Here is a 17,500-nt window from a genome sequence, read left to right on the forward strand (position 1 = left end):
TGGACAACAAAAAATACTGACATTTGCAACATTCCAGAAAAGTATATTTTGAAAATTTATCACAATATTATAACGGCATCATTGCCTCTACAATCATGCAACACACAAAATATATTTTCCAAATAATGTTCATAAAATAATGCTGATAAAACAAATTAGAAATATAAAATTATTAACTAACCAAAATTTCACAAGTATAATAATAATAATAATAATAATAATAATAATAATAATAATAATAATAATATATAAAAATAACTACTTGGCATTTCACAGAGCAATGAAGCATTAGCTTATAATTTCATGACACTTGGGAATAAAGCAACACAAAGTAACCAGATTGCATTTGGCCACCAATTTGCCTTGTGGCAAGAGATACTAACTAATTCAGAGCAATCTGTAGAGCAGCCATGCGGTGTAAAAGCTTTGCCTGAGGGTGCAAAGACAGCAGCTATTACCTGCAATCAAACCCATAACCTATAGAGCCATAACCGTGTTCACTGACTGCCGAGCGCCGACCATCATGAGGGAGACCTTTTCCACTGGGGACAGTGTGACCGACTGGCCATGGAACTGTTACAGACAGGACCATGATGAGCAAATTAAATGGATCACCACGGGCGATATATTACATGAGCCTTTCACACACACACACGCTCACTCAGGCACACACAAACACATTAACATGCTCAATTGCTCACCCATTGACCCAAGCTTATACCCACCCACCCGTGGCACAGATGCACACAGTCTCATGACTTAAACACCCACCCACCCACGCAGCCACACACACACCGCTGCTGTTGTGTTTACCAACAGGATATCTGGATGAAACAAATAGCTTGGATTGCCTCTGAGCCAACTACTGAGAGGGCTGAGGGGTAATTTATCATTTTTGGCAGCTCTAGGGGGGTTGGCGAAGGCAAACCTGTCATATCTGCAGTGTGCTCTGGCTATCGACGCACTTGAGTGTGCGTCCGTGCCACTTTCGCGGTGACGCGCTCCAGCACGGTCGCTAGAGGACAAATTAAATGAGAGCTGAAATTCAATTTCGATCTAAACTGCTAGACGAGTCAATAGTAGAGCCCGCTGTTTTGGAAATGTCTAAAAGTGCCTGAAGTGATGCTGAGGTGCAAATCAGAAAAGGCCACACGACATGTCTGTTATTTACAGACTTGCACGTTAAATGTGGTTCTGGCCTGGTTCTAATGTGCGCTGAAAAAAAACACTTATCTGCAGCAACAATACGAAGTATCTCAAATGAGGACTCCTACAACAGGAACTTAATGACAAAAGTAATGCTAAAAGCAGCTGCAGTGACATTGTGTCAGCATGGACACAGCACTTGTTCCTTTGTCTGATTAGTAGTTTGGTAAATAAACTTGTAATCAATGCACAAAAGTAGTGTTTGTGTCTCCATGTTGTTTCTACTCCCTCAATTCCTTATCTTTAACAGATTCTTTAACACAGTATACTTAAGCAGTGGTTCTATCTCCAGCCCTGATTGCCATCCACTTCCTATTGGTGTCTCATGAGGAGATCTCCTTCAAAATCCCATCTTCTGGAACCTTTTGTATTGGACCAGCTGCCAACTGAAAAAAAGTCGACCAATTTTCTGGTTCCAAATGTTCCAGTATGTCTTTGTTTTCTACTGTGTGAGAAACAGGGGGGTGGTAGAGTTGTGGTTTAAGTGATAATGAGAGAGGTGGGGTTGTTTGGGTGGTTAGTTGGCAGTCTGTACAGTCGCTGAAACAGTGAAGATGTTTCACAAAGGTTTCTGGAATCTTTTGTACAGGACGAGCTGCCAGTGGAAAAGTACACTGGTTCCAAAATGGTGACCATCATCAGTGTTGTCCACTGTGCGAGGAACAGAGGGTGGGGTAGGGGGGTTGTTTTTTGTGGTTTGGGTGATAATGAGAGGGGTGGGGGGTAGTCAGATGGCGGTCAGTCTCGTACTCAGCCAAAGGTCATCCATTCTAAAGGTTCCGGTGTGGTTCTCCAAACAGAGTTTGATGATGGTTATATCCAAGTTATGGTCAATTATTGTCCATTTTTTTGCACAAATTTTTATTTAGTACCATGTAGTTTACTTATGTAGTTTAGTGTCGTCTCTTTTATGTAGAACCATGGTCCTGAAGGAACACCGTTTGCATTTTAACGTGTACTTTACTAGATCTATATGCTTGAAATGACAATAAAAGCTTCTCGACTTGACCTGGTCCTGCATTAGCATGCTATCAAGGTTAACACTAATAACACAAAAGCTTAGCTACTGCAATCATCCCAAGCACTAACTTATTGTATTTACTACCAGAGTGATAATACTTAAAAAAAATAAAATAAAAAAAAAAAGGAATTAAAAATTTCCTAAAAGGTCACTGTATTTATATTTAGTGCTTTACTTCAATGCAGCTAATCGCTAACTAGCTTATTGTTCTTAGCTAATACAGTGCTTGCTGATTTAACAGAAAAAAAAATGGATTTATGTATAAAAATGTCTTGATTTTAAGTTCCCAACACAAGCCAAAGATAAACTTTGGTGATCTGATGCAAGCTAGCTAACTTCAGTACTACAGAGTTTCAGAATATGACATGTATGAAAGCTTTGTGATAACTTGTCTTAAGCTATCTGTTTTAAGCGTCATTCACACAAATCTATTTGTCTGTTTATTTGTAAATCTGTTAAGCTAACTGTCCAAAAAAACAACAAAAAAAAAAACACCTGTATTAGAACAAGGATTAGCTTAAAAGCGAAGCTATTTTTTCGTTTATTAAAATCATATCACCTTACCAAGGTGGTTCAGAAAGTTGTAAATGGTATGAATATAAAGTACTGGATACACAGTCAAAAAAATAAAAAAAAAACAACCTTGCACCGCTTCAGCACTTTCGAATCAAATTCCAAATAATCCAAGCATGCTTGAAAATCACCAGCAATAGACCCTAGAAAACCCTTCAGAGCGATCAGGTGCAAAGAACGAGCGCTGAACTGGTTTTTAATTCACTGCTGCAGCAGGCGTCAGTGTATTAGAGTTTCTCCTGAGTTCGACTCGAGCCATTTCATCTTCCTAGGCAGCCATCGGCTTCTGATTAATGCAGGAGAAAAGTCGGGCTGAAGCGAGGGAAGGGGAAAAAAAAAAAAACACAACAAAAACAGGTCTGTGGGTTCCCACAAGAGAGATGCTTGAGTCATCAGAAACAAAAAATGGTGAGGTGTGCATATCAGAGCGTGGCAGCTCGTTAGATTTCACACAGATAGCCTGCTGGCTTCAGCGGGAATCGCTTTTGCACACATGAAAGCCGAATTGTCTGTGATTTACGGCTTTCTTCGCGACTCTCCGTGCTTATTATTCAGGGTACGACTCGGTGACAAAGCAACTCTCTCACAGGTCTGACAGGTAGATTGACCAGGAAAGATAGTCTGAGTCTTTATGGCATCAGTGGAGCTTTTAAAACAGACTGATATGTGACCACTATCTAAAATGCTGTTAACAGACACCATAAATCATACAGAGGCTGAAACCAAATCATTCTGCATTAGAGAGAAAAGCCTGGCACTGTATTTATTCATAAGCGCAGGGTAATGGCACCTGCGAACCTAACATCAGGGTTAATGTTAGGGTTATGGATAGCATGGATATTAGATGGAGCATCGCTTATGCTGGCACTAATATCATAACCAAGATCATAAAGCGCTGCGGCAAAGTTCAGGCAGGAAAACAGAAAAGCAGCGAAGTTAAAACAACAATAACAGCAACATGACGATTAAGGGGTGGTGCAGGAAAAACACTTCCTGCTTAGATTCACAGTGGGATCTGAAACCTTGTTAGACTAATCACACACCTGTAACCACATTACCTGAGTGAGCAAATGTTTACACTACAGGCAAAAAGTTAGAAGCAACTTTATAAAATCCTGAGGGAACTGATCCAGAGCGCCAACTATCTTCAGCTGCAAAATCTATTTTTCCTCCACATTTACATTTCTGGTGTTTGGCAGATGCCCTTATCTAGAGCGGCTTACAATTTTATTTCATTTTTATACAGCTAAGCAATTAATGGTTAAGGGCCTTGCTCAGGGGGCCAGCAGTGGCAGCTTCAGACCTGAGACCTGGGAGTCAAACTCACAATCCTCCGATGAACAGTCCAACACCCTAACCTTACATGTTGTGTTGCCAAACTTTACTTAACTTGCTATATATATTGTAAATATAAAATTATATAAATAAAGCTTCATCCATCACTTTTATATTCTCGTTTCTTGGTTAATTTGTGATGCAACTTAGAGTTTCCTGTGCTTTTTTTTCAGAATGCTACCTGACCTGGCGTGATGGCAAGCACAGGATTCTTCTGTTAAACTCATACCAGTGAAGACACGTATGTAAAGAGTTTCTCTGATAGCTGCATTCACGTTCGACACACAGAGATCTGGGGCTGAATGTAAAATCACACGACACGTCTTTCTTTATCTGTGGATAAAAGCTTCTCTGAATAATACAGAGTTTGCTTGATTTTGCTTGCTGACAACAATGAGTTTGTTTATTAAGATAACAACCAGATAGTTTGACTCAAACTAACTATTTTTAGTTAAATTGAGTCAAACATTGGTCATTGGTCCACCACCAGAACACACTAGAGCGCTCTGGACATTATTTCTAGGCTTCCTGATTTTGAGTTATTGAGGTTTGGAAACCAAAATGCATCAAGAGAAATGCTTTTTATCACTGAGTGTAAAGTTCCTCCTGTAGAAGCCTTTCTATCCAAATGACTCGATATCAGTTAGAATTTATTTGAATGTAAAATATTTCGCCAGCTGTATTTTAATAAATATGAACTTCCAGAAGGCTATGGTTTCCTTTGTGAGTCATTTGGCAAGATAATTGTGTCTTTGGTTTCTTCTGACAGATTCTTTGTTTCAACCAAACCTAAATTGGTCAGAATTGGTCGCCTGCCAATTCTGCCCCACCAGAGAGGGTGAAAGTTAACACATGTTGTCACACCGAAACACACCAATTATTGCCTAGTGTCACTGTGATTAAGAGGAGAGAGTGTATATCATCTGTCCTGTCCAGACAGCACGGACGGTCTCCGCTCAAGGACGGCTGTGGCATTGGCAGGATTTGACCTTGCGATGTCTAGACGTCAGGACAAACGATTTTTCTCTGTCTGTCCACTCAGGAGCCAAAAATGCTTTACTTTTAGACTTTGACTTTAATGATTCATGAAGCATTTCAAAATCGCTTTGCAGAAGCTTGACGTTCAAGCTCAAAAAATCTCAGCACTATTTGAACTGTAAACATTTGTCACATAACATTTTTACATTGAACGAGTGATGGAACGCAGAGAAATCACACCTAACTGCCACCACCTGTGAAAACACACTTACAGTTTACTGAGGCATTATACACGTGTTAGGTGGTTTTGTGCAGGCTTTACCAAAACAAATACAAAAAAAAAATAAATCAATAAATTGAAAACAAAACCTGTTTACGAGCTTATGATTTACAAAAAAGTGTTGCTTAAGTTGGTTAATAATGTAACTAAAGGTTCTAAAAATGATGGATATAGAAGAAAGAAAGAAAGAAAGAAAGAAAGAAAGAAAGAAAGAAAGAAAGAAAGAAAGAAAGAAAGAAAGGGTACGAAGGTAAGGAAGGAAGGATGGAAGGAGGGTAGGCAGGTAGGTATGAAGTTAAGGAAGGAAGGAGGGTAGGTAGGTAGGTAGGTACGAAGGATGGAAGGAATGAAAGAAGGAAGGAGAGTAGGTACGAAGGATGGAAGGAATCAAAGAAGGAAGGAGAGTAGGTACGAAGGATGGAAGGAATGAAAGAAGGAAGGAGAGTAGGTACGAAGGATGGAAGGAATGAAGGAAGGAAGGAATGAAGGAAGGAGGGTAGGTTGGTAGGTAGGTAGGTAGGTAGGTAGGTATGAAGGTAAGGAAGGAAGGAAGGAAGGAAGAAAGGAAGAAAGGAGGGTAGGTAGGTAGGTACGAAGGTAAGGAAGGAAGGAAGGAAGGAAGGAAGGATGGAAGGAAGAATGGAAGGAAAGAAGGGAGGAAGGAAGGAGGGTAGGTTGGTAGGTAGGTAGGTAGGTAGGTATGTAGGAGGGTACGAAGGTAAGGAAGGTAGGAAGGAAGGAAGGTAGGTAGGTAGGTACGAAGGTAAGGAAGAATGGAAGGAAAGAAGGAAGGAAGGAGGGTAGCTTGGTAGGTAGGTAGGTACGAAGGTAAGGAAGGAAGGAAGGAAGGAAGGAAGGAAGGAAGGAAGGAAGGAGGGTAGGTAGGTAGGTACGAAGGTAAGGAAGAATGGAAGGAAAGAAGGAAGGAAGGAGGGTAGTTTGGTAGGTAGGTAGGTAGGTAGGTAGGTAGGTACGAAGGTAAGGAAGAATGGAAGGAAAGAAGGAAGGAAGGAGGGTAGTTTGGTAGGTAGGTAGGTAGGTACGAAGGTAAGGAAGGAAGGAAGGAAGGAGGGTAGGTAGGTAGGTAGGTACAAAGGTAAGGAAGGAAGGAAGGATGGAAGGAAAGAAGGAAGGAAGGAAGGTAGGTAAGCAAGTAAGGAAAGAAGTAAGGAAGGTGGGTAGGCAGGTTGGTGGGAGGGTTGAGAAGGAAGGAAGGAAGGAAGGATGGAAGGAAGGTAAGCAAGTAAGGAAGGTGGGTAGGCAGGTTGGTGGGAGGGAGGGAAGGAAGGAAGGAAGGAAGGAAGGAAGGAAGGAAGGAAGGAAGGAAGGAAGGAACGAACGAACGAAGGAAGGAAGGAAGGATATAAAATCAATGGAAAGAAAGAAAGAAAGAAAGAAAGAAAGAAAGAAAGAAAGAAAGAAAGAAAGAAAGAAAGAAAGAAAGAAAGAAAGAAAGAAAGATTACATTCACATATTTTCCTGAATGCAAAGTTGAACTGATTCTTTGTGTAAAACGTGGGATTTCATTTTGAAAGTTTAGTTCTCTCATCCTCCCAGTCCATCTCTACAGCATTGTGATAATGATTTGAAGAAAGTGTCTGCTAAATAATGAGCTCAAACTGGACAAAACAATCAAATAATGAAGTAAATGACTAAGAGTAAGTCAGCAGCTGCCTGTTGCTGTGTTTTTGGCTTTTGGCTACACAACGCTTAAACTACCTGGTGTTTGTTGCATTTATCAGTCGTGATGTATCAGCTGCATTCACCTTGCACAGAGAGGATGTGTGATTACTGCAGAATGTTAGCTCTGTGCTCTGTGAAGACCAACACAAGGGAAAAAAAAGAAAAAAGAGGCTTAATAACAGATAACAAACACCCGCTGAGAATAAGTACGCTGCAGCAGAAGAGCTGTGCCTAATTGGACACATTGTCCATACATGATTGATTTGATCCTAATTAAGCTCTGAAGAGTATATTGAGATCAGAGAGAGAGAGAGAGAGAGAGAGAGGGAGAGAGAGAGACACACACAAAAAGAGAGGGGGGGGACTTTTCAGGACACATTATTAAGAATATGCTTTTAAATATTCAACCTTATAAATAAACCTAGCGGAAAAAACAGCAGTGTAGCTGTTAAAGCGATCGGAGAGAAGGAAAGCAGATGAGATGATAAGAGGCTGATTGTTGCTCGCCGGTTTACTTTTGTTCTTTATCTCATTATGAACACTTCTCTTTTACAATAATAAACACATGATGAGGTCAGAAAATTCAGCTCACACTCAATAACTCAACACAATGTGGCTCAGTGAGGAGAGGGAGGAGAGAGACTGATGAGGAAGGAAAAGAAGAAGAAGAAGAAGAAGAAGAAGAAGAAGAAGAAGAAGGAGAAACATAATAATAATAATAATAATAATAATAATAATAATAATAATACTATTATTAAATAGAAGAAGAAGAAACAATAATAATAATAATAATAATTATAATAATAATAATAATAATAATAGTGTTATTATTATTATTATTATTATTATTTTTATTTTTTTTAAAGAAAAATTATTAAAAGAAGGGACAATAATAATAATAATAATTGAAGAAAAAGAAGAAGGCAGAAAGAATTTTGTGGAATTTATTTTTTATAATAATATAAGTTATTTTTATTTATTTATTTATTTATTTATTTATTTATTTATTTATTTATTTATTTATTAATTAATTAATTAATTATACAGATGTAAACAGCTGTTATTTCAAATTTAATTGAGAAATAATTTCCCTTCAAAATCAGAATGAAAAATATGACATTTGAAAGTTTTCAGTGTAGAACCGGTATGATTTTTTAATTTTTTATTTTTGGACAAAAGCTAACTTTTGTTCGGGACTCCGCCCTCATCATCACACTGCTCTCTCACCATTACACTCGTCCTGGCTGAAACTCCGCTGCTCTGGTCTTCACTTTCATTCTGTAAATTTCAGTCTAGAAGAAGCAGCTATGCATTGTGGTGCAGATGTGGTGCAGATGTGGAGCGCACTAGCTGCACACTAATTGTATAGAACACCAGATATATAAGATATATGAGATATTAATATAGACAAAAAGTCTCACTCCTACCTAAAGTTAGAAGCATGGATGTGAAGTGAGCTGGCATTGCATCTGCTTATTTCAGCCTTTCGCTCATTTCTGAAATCCAAACTGAGGTTTGAGAGAAATCTCTCAGTGTGCCACAACAATGAAACAAAAGAAGAACAAGCTGGTGAAATTTTAATGCAAACCAAACAAAAATAGGAGGAAACAGAGGGAAAGACCTGCGGAGCTGGAGAAGTCGTAGCATGACTCGCTCCAAAACATCTATTATTCAGCTCTGGCTTTTGAGTGAGTTCAATAATACATGAAAGCTGAACAAAGCAGATACAAGCAGCACGAGATTGATGAATTATTAGTTGATGGAATAATGGGAGAAAGAGTTGGAGAAAGTAAGTGAGAGACAGAGAGAAAGAGATTAGTCGGTTTAGGGACTTGACCTGGAAAGTCGTAGAGGAAGCGACCTCTACACTCGCTCATTTGATTTCTGTCCTGTTTTAGGCTCACAGAGCAAACTGAAAATATAGCAGCCTTTTTTTGCCCGAGAGACAGAGAGAGAGAGAGAGAGAGAGAGAGAGAGAGATAGAGAGAGAGAGAAAGAAAGAAAGAAAGAAAGAAAGAAAGAAAGATCTAAAAGTGATAAATAGGAAAGGAAGGAAGGAAGGAAGGAAGGAAGGAACAAACAAACAAACGAAGGAAGAATATAAAATCAATGGAAGGAAGGAAGGAAGGAAGGAAAGAAAGAAAGAAAGAAAGAAAGAAAGAAAGAAAGAAAGAAAGAAAGAAAGAAAGAAAGAAAGAAAAAGAAAGAATGATCTAAAAGTGATAAATAGGAAAGGAAGGAAGGAAGGAAGGAAGGAAGGAACAAAGAATATAAAATCAATGGAAAGAAGAAAGAAAGAAAGAAAGAAAGAAAGAAAGAAAGAAAGAAAGATCTAAAAGTGATAAATAGGAAAGGAAGGAAGGAAGGAAGGAAGGAAGGAAGGAAGGAAGGAAGGAAGGAACAAAGAATATAAAATCAATGGAAAGAAGAAAGAAAGAAAGAAAGAAAGAAAGAAAGAAAGAAAGAAAGAAAGAAAGAAAAAGATCTAAAAGTGATAAATAGGAAAGGAAGGAAGGAAGGAACAAAGAATATAAAATCAATGGAAAGAAGAAAGAAAGAAAGAAAGAAAGAAAGAAAGAAAGAAAGAAAGAAAGAAAGAAAGAAAGAAAGAAAGAAAGAAAGATCTAAAAGTGATAAATAGGAAAGGAAGGGAGGAAGGAAGGAAGGAAGGAACGAACGAAGGAAGAATATAAAATCAATGGAAAGAAAGAAAGAAAGAAAGAAAGAAAGAAAGAAAGAAAGAAAGAAAGAAAGAAAGAAAGAAAGAAAGAAAGAAAGAAAGAGAAAGATCTAAAAGTGATAAATAGGAAAGGAAGGGAGGAAGGAAGGAAGGAAGGAAGGAAGGAAGGAAGGAAGGAAGGAAGGAAGGAAGGAAGGAACAAACAAACGAACGAAGGAAGGAAGAATATAAAATCAATGGAAAGAAAGACAGAAAGACAGAAAGAAAGAAAGAAAGAAAGAAAGAAAGAAAGAAAGAAAGAAAGAAAGAAAGAAAGAAAGAAAGAAAGAAAGAAAGAAAGATCTAAAAGTGATAAATAGGAAAGGAAGGAAGGAAGGAAGGAACAATGAATATAAAATCAATGGAAAGAAGAAAGAAAGAAAGAAAGAAAGAAAGAAAGAAAGAAAGAAAGAAAGAAAGAAAGAAAGAAAGAAAGATCTAAAAGTGATAAATAGGAAAGGAAGGGAGGAAGGAAGGAAGGAAGGAAGGAAGGAAGGAAGGAAGGAAGGAACGAACGAAGGAAGAATATAAAATCAATGGAAAGAAAGAAAGAAAGAAAGAAAGAAAGAAAGAAAGAAAGATCTAAAAGTGATAAATAGGAAAGGAAGGGAGGAAGGAAGGAAGGAAGGAAGGAAGGAAGGAAGGAAGGAAGGAAGGAAGGAAGGAAGGAACAAACAAACGAACGAAGGAAGGAAGAATATAAAATCAATGGAAAGAAAGACAGAAAGACAGAAAGAAAGAAAGAAAGAAAGAAAGAAAGAAAGAAAGAAAGAAAGAAAGAAAGAAAGAAAGAAAGAAAGAAAGAAATTGTAGGAGATTACCATTATATGGTCACAAAACTCAGTAACAGCATGGTGACTATACATCATAATGCATCAGAGAGCACAATCTCTCTCTCTCTCACACACACACACACACACACACACACACACACACAGGACAGAGGTGAGAAACCCACAAGCATGCTAACCACTAAACAGAACATCACATCCACGATCAGCGAGGCAGAAACGAATGGCAAAGGGAAAACTCCCTGAAAAGCAATGATCCTAATACTGTTTGGATTCCCGCCACTGGCACTATAAGTCAAAAGTCTGACTGTTCACGCTTTACAGTATCTCCAGAGCTCTGAACTGTCCTTTACGGTACGCGCTCAGTCCTGAAAGCGTGGTCGATATTACGTCTCGCAGTCTAAGTGTGTATGAGTATGATATGATGGCCATAAAAATTGACATCTACAGCGAGTCATTTCCTCTTAAACTATAAACTTCCTCCCTCCACACTTCATGAGAAACAGATACACCTCATTCCTTCCTTTAAAAGAACTAACTCCTCAGTATACAGGAAATACTGTCTATAATGCTTTAAAAAACATCATTAAATTCATCACATTCAATAAAATATTGACCTACCAGGTGCTGCCCTTTTTATTCGCCGCTAAAATGTGGACGAGATCGCGGATTTCTGTAGTTTAGTCCAACCTTTTGTTTTCCATTACAGCATGAGCTTTTGTTTCGTGACATGCTTTCATCTTCATTCATCTCGAATATGGAAGATCAGCTAATGCTAAGTGAGTAATAACCTAGCCTGTTTTACCGCTCCCACATTCTCTCTCTCTCTCTCTCTCTCTCTCTCCCTTTAACTCTCTATACCTGTGTCTCTCTCTCTCTCTCTCTCTCTCTCTCACTCTCTATACCTGTGTATGTCTCTCTCTCTCTCTCTTACTCTCTATACCTGTGTATGTCTCTCTCTCTCTCTCTCTCCCTTTAACTCTCTATACCTGTGTATGTCTCTCTCTCTCTCTCTCCCTTTAACTCTCTATACCTGTGTGTATGTCTCTCTCTCTCTCTCTCCCTTTAACTCTCTATACCTGTGTGTATGTCTCTCTCTCTCTCTCTCTTACTCTCTATACCTGTGTGTGTGTCTATTTCTGTCTCTGTTTCTCTCTCTTTTACTCTCTATACTTCTCTCTCTCTCTCTCTCTCTCTCTCTCTCTCTCTCTTACTCTCTATACCTGTGTATGTCTCTCTCTCTCTCTCTCCCTTTAACTCTCTATACCTGTGTATGTCTCTCTCTCTCTCTCTCTCTTACTCTCTATACCTGTGTATGTCTCTCTCTCTCTCTCTCTCTCTCTCTCTATACCTGTGTGTGTATGTGTGCCTATTTCTGTCTCTCTCTCTCTCTCTCCCTTTAACTCTCTATACCTGTGTATGTCTCTCTCTCTCTCTCTCTCTCTCTCTCTCTCTATACCTGTGTATGTATGTGTGTCTATTTCTCTCTCTCTCTCTCTCTCTCTTACTCTCTATACCTGTGTGTGTGTGTCTATTTCTCTCTCTCTCTCTCTCTCTCTCTCTCCCTTTAACTCTCTATACCTGTGTGTATGTCTCTCTCTCTCTCTCTCTCTCTTACTCTCTATACCTGTGTGTATGTCTCTCTCTCTCTCTCTCTTACTCTCTATACCTGTGTGTGTGTGTCTATTTCTGTCTCTGTCTCTCTCTCTTTTACTCTCTATACTTCTCTCTCTCTCTCTCTCTCTCTCTCTCTCTCTCTCTCTCTCTCTCTCTCACTTTCCCTTTTACTCTCTATACCTGTGTGTATGTCTCTCTCTCTCTCTCTCTCTCCCTTTAACTCTCTATACCTGTGTATGTCTCTCTCTCTCTCTTACTCTCTATACCTGTGTATGTCTCTCTCTCTCTCTCTCTCTCTATACCTGTGTGTGTATGTGTGCCTATTTCTGTCTCTCTCTCTCTCTCTCTCTCTCTCTCTCCCTTTAACTCTCTATACCTGTGTATGTCTCTCTCTCTCTCTCTCTCTCTCTCTCTCTCTCTCTCTATACCTGTGTATGTATGTGTGTCTATTTCTCTCTCTCTCTCTCTCTCTCTCTCTCTCTCTCTTACTCTCTATACCTGTGTGTGTGTGTGTCTATTTCTCTCTCTCTCTCTCTCTCCCTTTAACTCTCTATACCTGTGTGTATGTCTCTCTCTCTCTCTCTCTCTTACTCTCTATACCTGTGTGTATGTCTCTCTCTCTCTTACTCTCTATACCTGTGTGTGTGTGTCTATTTCTGTCTCTGTCTCTCTCTCTTTTACTCTCTATACTTCTCTCTCTCTCTCTCTCTCTCACTTTCCCTTTTACTCTCTATACCTGTATGTCTCTCTCTCTCTCGTTTACTCTCTATACCTGTGTGTGTGTGTGTGTGTCTCTCTCTCTCTACCTGTGTGTGTGTGTGTTTCTCTCTCTCTCTCTCTCTCTCTCTCTACCTGTGTGTGTGTGTTTCTATCTCTCTCTTTCTCTCTTACTCTCTATACCTGTGTCTGTCTCTCTCTTTTACTCTCTCTCTTTCACTCTCTATACCTGTGTCTGTCTCTCTCTTTCACTCTCTCTCTCTCTCTACCTGTGTGTGTGTGTGTGTGTGTTTCTATCTCTCTCTCTCTCTCTCTCTCTCTTACTCTCTAAACCTGTGTGCGCCTATCACACTCTCTCTGTGTGTCTCTCTCTCTAACACACACACACACACACACACAAGATATATAAAAATATTATATTTATATATTTATATACATTATATATATTAATCTCGGACACCCTCTCTAGTGCATGCTCTCGTCCTCATGTTCTCTCACTCGACTTCGCGCTCTCTCTATCTCTCTCTTTCACACTTCTCTCATGCATGAGCTCGCAGTTCATTCTTTATTGGCACAGATAGTAGGTTGTACCCCTGCCAAAATTAATAGCGCAGGCAAATTCGAAAAACACGGTTAATCATAAAATTAGTCATTATTCAACAGCAAAGAGCGACATGTAATGAAAATGAATAGATGATAACGGATCACATCTATCACGCAAAATTATTACAATTTTTTCTGCCTAAGATGACACAAATTTGGCCACTTTCAGAATTTCACTTCTCTTTACTCCCTGTGTGATGGTGAAATCCTGCATTGTGAAATTCAGGCCTGATGTTGCATATCTTCTTAAAGAATCTTATTCTAATTCTCCCTCTCTCAGCCCATGTTAGGAAAGCTGTGAGGGACATGTATACGTTTGCAGAAGAAAGATAGAATCGTATCAAGAGTCATAAAAAATTCAGAAATGGTCTCAAAAACAAACTGGGGTGCAGGATTTGTTAAACCTGGAAGTTGCTGCATGTCTTTCTATCCAGATGGTGAGAAAAATAAAATGCCCCATAGCAGAAACAAAGTGCCCCAAATCCTTACTGGCTTTAATGTGAATCAGGAGGCAGGTGATGAAGAGATCCAACATAACTTTACACTTAGTTAGTAGTTCACTCACTCACTCACTCACTGACTCACTAACTCCCTGACTGATTCACTCTGTCACTGACTCACTTGCTCACTCACTAACTCCCTGACTGATTCACTCTGTCACTCACTCAATCACTGATTCACTCTGTCACTGACTCACTTACTGATTCACTCTGTCACTGACTCACTGATTCACTCTGTCACTGACTCACTCACTCACTCACTGATTCACTCTGTCACTGACTCACTCACTCACTCACTCACTCAATCACTGCTTCACTCTGTCACTCACTTACTCAGTGATTCACTCTGTCACTCACTCACTCACTGATTCACTCTGTCACTCACTCAATCAGTGATTCACTCTGTCACTGACTCACTTACTGATTCACTCTGTCACTGACTCACTGATTCACTCTGTCACTGACTCACTCACTCACTCACTGATTCACTCTGTCACTGACTCACTCACTCACTCACTCACTGACTCACTCACTCACTCACTGATTCACTCTGTCACTCATTCACTCACTCACTGAGTCACTCTGTCACTGACTCACTCACTCACTGAGTCACTCTGTCACTGACTCACTCACTCACTGAATCATTCTGTCACTGACTCACTCACTCACTGAGTCACTCTGTCACTGACTCACTTACTGATTCACTCTGTCACTGACTCACTCACTCACTCACTGATTCACTCTGTCACTGACTCACTCACTCACTCAATCACTGATTCACTCTGTCACTCACTTACTCAGTGATTCACTCTGTCACTCACTCATTCACTCACTGATTCACTCTGTCTCTGACTCACTCACTCACTGACTCACTCACTCACTCACTGATTCACTCTGTCACTTACTCATTCACTCTGTCACTGACTCACTCACTCACTGATTCACTCTGTCACTTACTCACTCATTGATTCACTCTGTCACTCACTCACTGAGTCACTCTGTCACTGACTCACTCACTGAGTCACTCTGTCACTGACTCTCTGTCACTGACTGTCACTCACTCACTGAGTCACTCTGTCACTGACTCACTCACTCACTGAGTCACTCTGTCACTGACTCACTCACTCATTGATTCACTCTGTCACTCACTCACTCACTCATTGATTCACTCTGTCACTCACTCACTGAATCACTCACTCATTGATTCACTCTGTCACTCACTCACTGAGTCACTCTGTCACTGACTCACTCACTCATTGATTCACTCTGTCACTCACTCACTGAGTCACTCTGTCACTGACTTACTCACTCACTGATTCACTCACTCACTCACTGAGTCACTCTGTCACTGACTCACTCACTCATTCACTCTGTCACTGACTCACTCACTCACTGAGTCACTCTGTCACTCACTCACTGAGTCACTCTGTCACTGAGTCACTCACTCATTCACTCTGTCACTGACTTACTCACTCACTGATTCACTCTGTCACTGACTCACTCACTCACTGATTCACTCACTCTGTCACTGACTCACTCACTGACTCACTGATTCACTCTGTCACTCACTCACTAACTCCCTGACTGATTCACTCTGTCACTGACTCATTTACCAATTCAGTGATTGACTCATTGACTCGCTCCATGGCTGAGTCATTGACTCACTCCCTGGCAGTGTCACTGACACCTTGACTCACTACATGACTGACTCCTTGACTCACTACATGACTGACTCATTGACTCAATCTCTGACTGACTGACTCACTCACTCACTCAGTGATTCAATCACTCACTCCCTGACTATGTGACTCACTCACTCACTCCCTGACTATGACTCAATCACTCACTCCCTGACTATGTGACTCACTCACTCACTCCCTGACTATGTGACTCACTCACTCACTTCCTGACTATGTGACTCACTCACTCACTTCCTGACTATGTGACTCACTCACTCACTCCCTGACTATGTGACTCACTCACTCACTCCCTGACTATGTGACTCACTCACTCACTCCCTGACTATGTGACTCACTCACTCACTCCCTGACTATGTGACTCACTCACTCACTTCCTGACTATGTGACTCACTCACTCACTTCCTGACTATGTGACTCACTCACTCACTTCCTGACTATGTGACTCACTCACTCACTCCCTGACTATGTGACTCACTCACTCACTCCCTGACTATGTGACTCACTCACTCACTCCCTGACTATGTGACTCACTCACTCACTTCCTGACTATGTGACTCACTCACTCACTTCCTGACTATGTGACTCACTCACTTCCTGACTATGTGACTCACTCACTCACTTCCTGACTATGTGACTCACTCACTCACTTCCTGACTATGTGACTCACTCACTCACTCCCTGACTATGTGACTCACTCACTCACTCACTCCCTGACTATGTGACTCACTCACTCACTTCCTGACTATGTGACTCACTCACTCACTTCCTGACTATGTGACTCACTCACTTCCTGACTATGTGACTCACTCACTCACTTCCTGACTATGTGACTCACTCACTCACTTCCTGACTATGTGACTCACTCACTCACTCCCTGACTATGTGACTCACTCACTCACTCACTCCCTGACTATGTGACTCACTCACTCACTTCCTGACTATGTGACTCACTCACTCACTTCCTGACTATGTGACTCACTCACTCACTCCCTGACTATGTGACTCACTCACTCACTTCCTGACTATGTGACTCACTCACTCACTCACTCCCTGACTATGTGACTCACTCACTCACTTCCTGACTATGTGACTCACTCACTCACTCACTCCCTGACTATGTGACTCACTCACTCACTCACTCCCTGACTATGTGACTCACTCACTCACTTCCTGACTATGTGACTCACTCACTCACTTCCTGACTATGTGACTCACTCACTCACTCCCTGACTATGTGACTCACTCACTCACTCCCTGACTATGTGACTCACTCACTCACTTCCTGACTATGTGACTCACTCACTCACTTCCTGACTATGTGACTCACTCACTCACTTCCTGACTATGTGACTCACTCACTCACTCCCTGACTATGTGACTCACTCACTCACTCACTCCCTGACTATGTGACTCACTCACTCACTTCCTGACTATGTGACTCACTCACTCACTCACTCCCTGACTATGTGACTCACTCACTCACTTCCTGACTATGTGACTCACTCACTCACTTCCTGACTATGTGACTCACTCACTCACTCCCTGACTATGTGACTCACTCACTCACTTCCTGACTATGTGACTCACTCACTCACTTCCTGACTATGTGACTCACTCACTCACTTCCTGACTATGTGACTCACTCACTCACTCCCTGACTATGTGACTCACTCACTCACTTCCTGACTATGTGACTCACTCACTCACTCACTCCCTGACTATGTGACTCACTCACTCACTTCCTGACTATGTGACTCACTCACTCACTTCCTGACTA

General features: G+C 40.6%; 1 protein-coding gene and 1 pseudogene across 4 annotated transcripts in view; one reads left to right on the forward strand and one right to left on the reverse strand.

Moving 5' to 3' along the window:
• ndst1a (N-deacetylase/N-sulfotransferase (heparan glucosaminyl) 1a) overlaps positions 1-17,500 on the reverse strand; it is a 91,964-nt gene that overhangs the window by 45,053 nt on the left and 29,411 nt on the right. Inside the window, exons 1-2 of one of the 4 annotated variants that reach the window (XM_058408270.1) lie at positions 11,208-11,342; positions 7,113-7,207 (exon numbers count right to left, since the gene is read on the reverse strand). The exons of 2 other annotated variants lie outside the window; for them this stretch is intronic. The gene's annotated coding sequence lies outside the window, so the exon portion shown is untranslated. Of the gene's footprint in view, positions 1-7,112; positions 7,208-11,207; positions 11,356-17,500 lie in introns of those variants that run through there. One more of the 4 variants, XM_058408266.1, reaches the window with a different exon arrangement.
• LOC131365129 (RNA-binding protein 25-like) overlaps positions 1-17,500 on the forward strand; it is a 41,593-nt pseudogene that overhangs the window by 3,602 nt on the left and 20,491 nt on the right.

This window comes from Hemibagrus wyckioides, linkage group LG14 (assembly GCF_019097595.1).
Source record: "Hemibagrus wyckioides isolate EC202008001 linkage group LG14, SWU_Hwy_1.0, whole genome shotgun sequence".
Lineage (NCBI taxonomy): Eukaryota > Metazoa > Chordata > Actinopteri > Siluriformes > Bagridae > Hemibagrus > Hemibagrus wyckioides.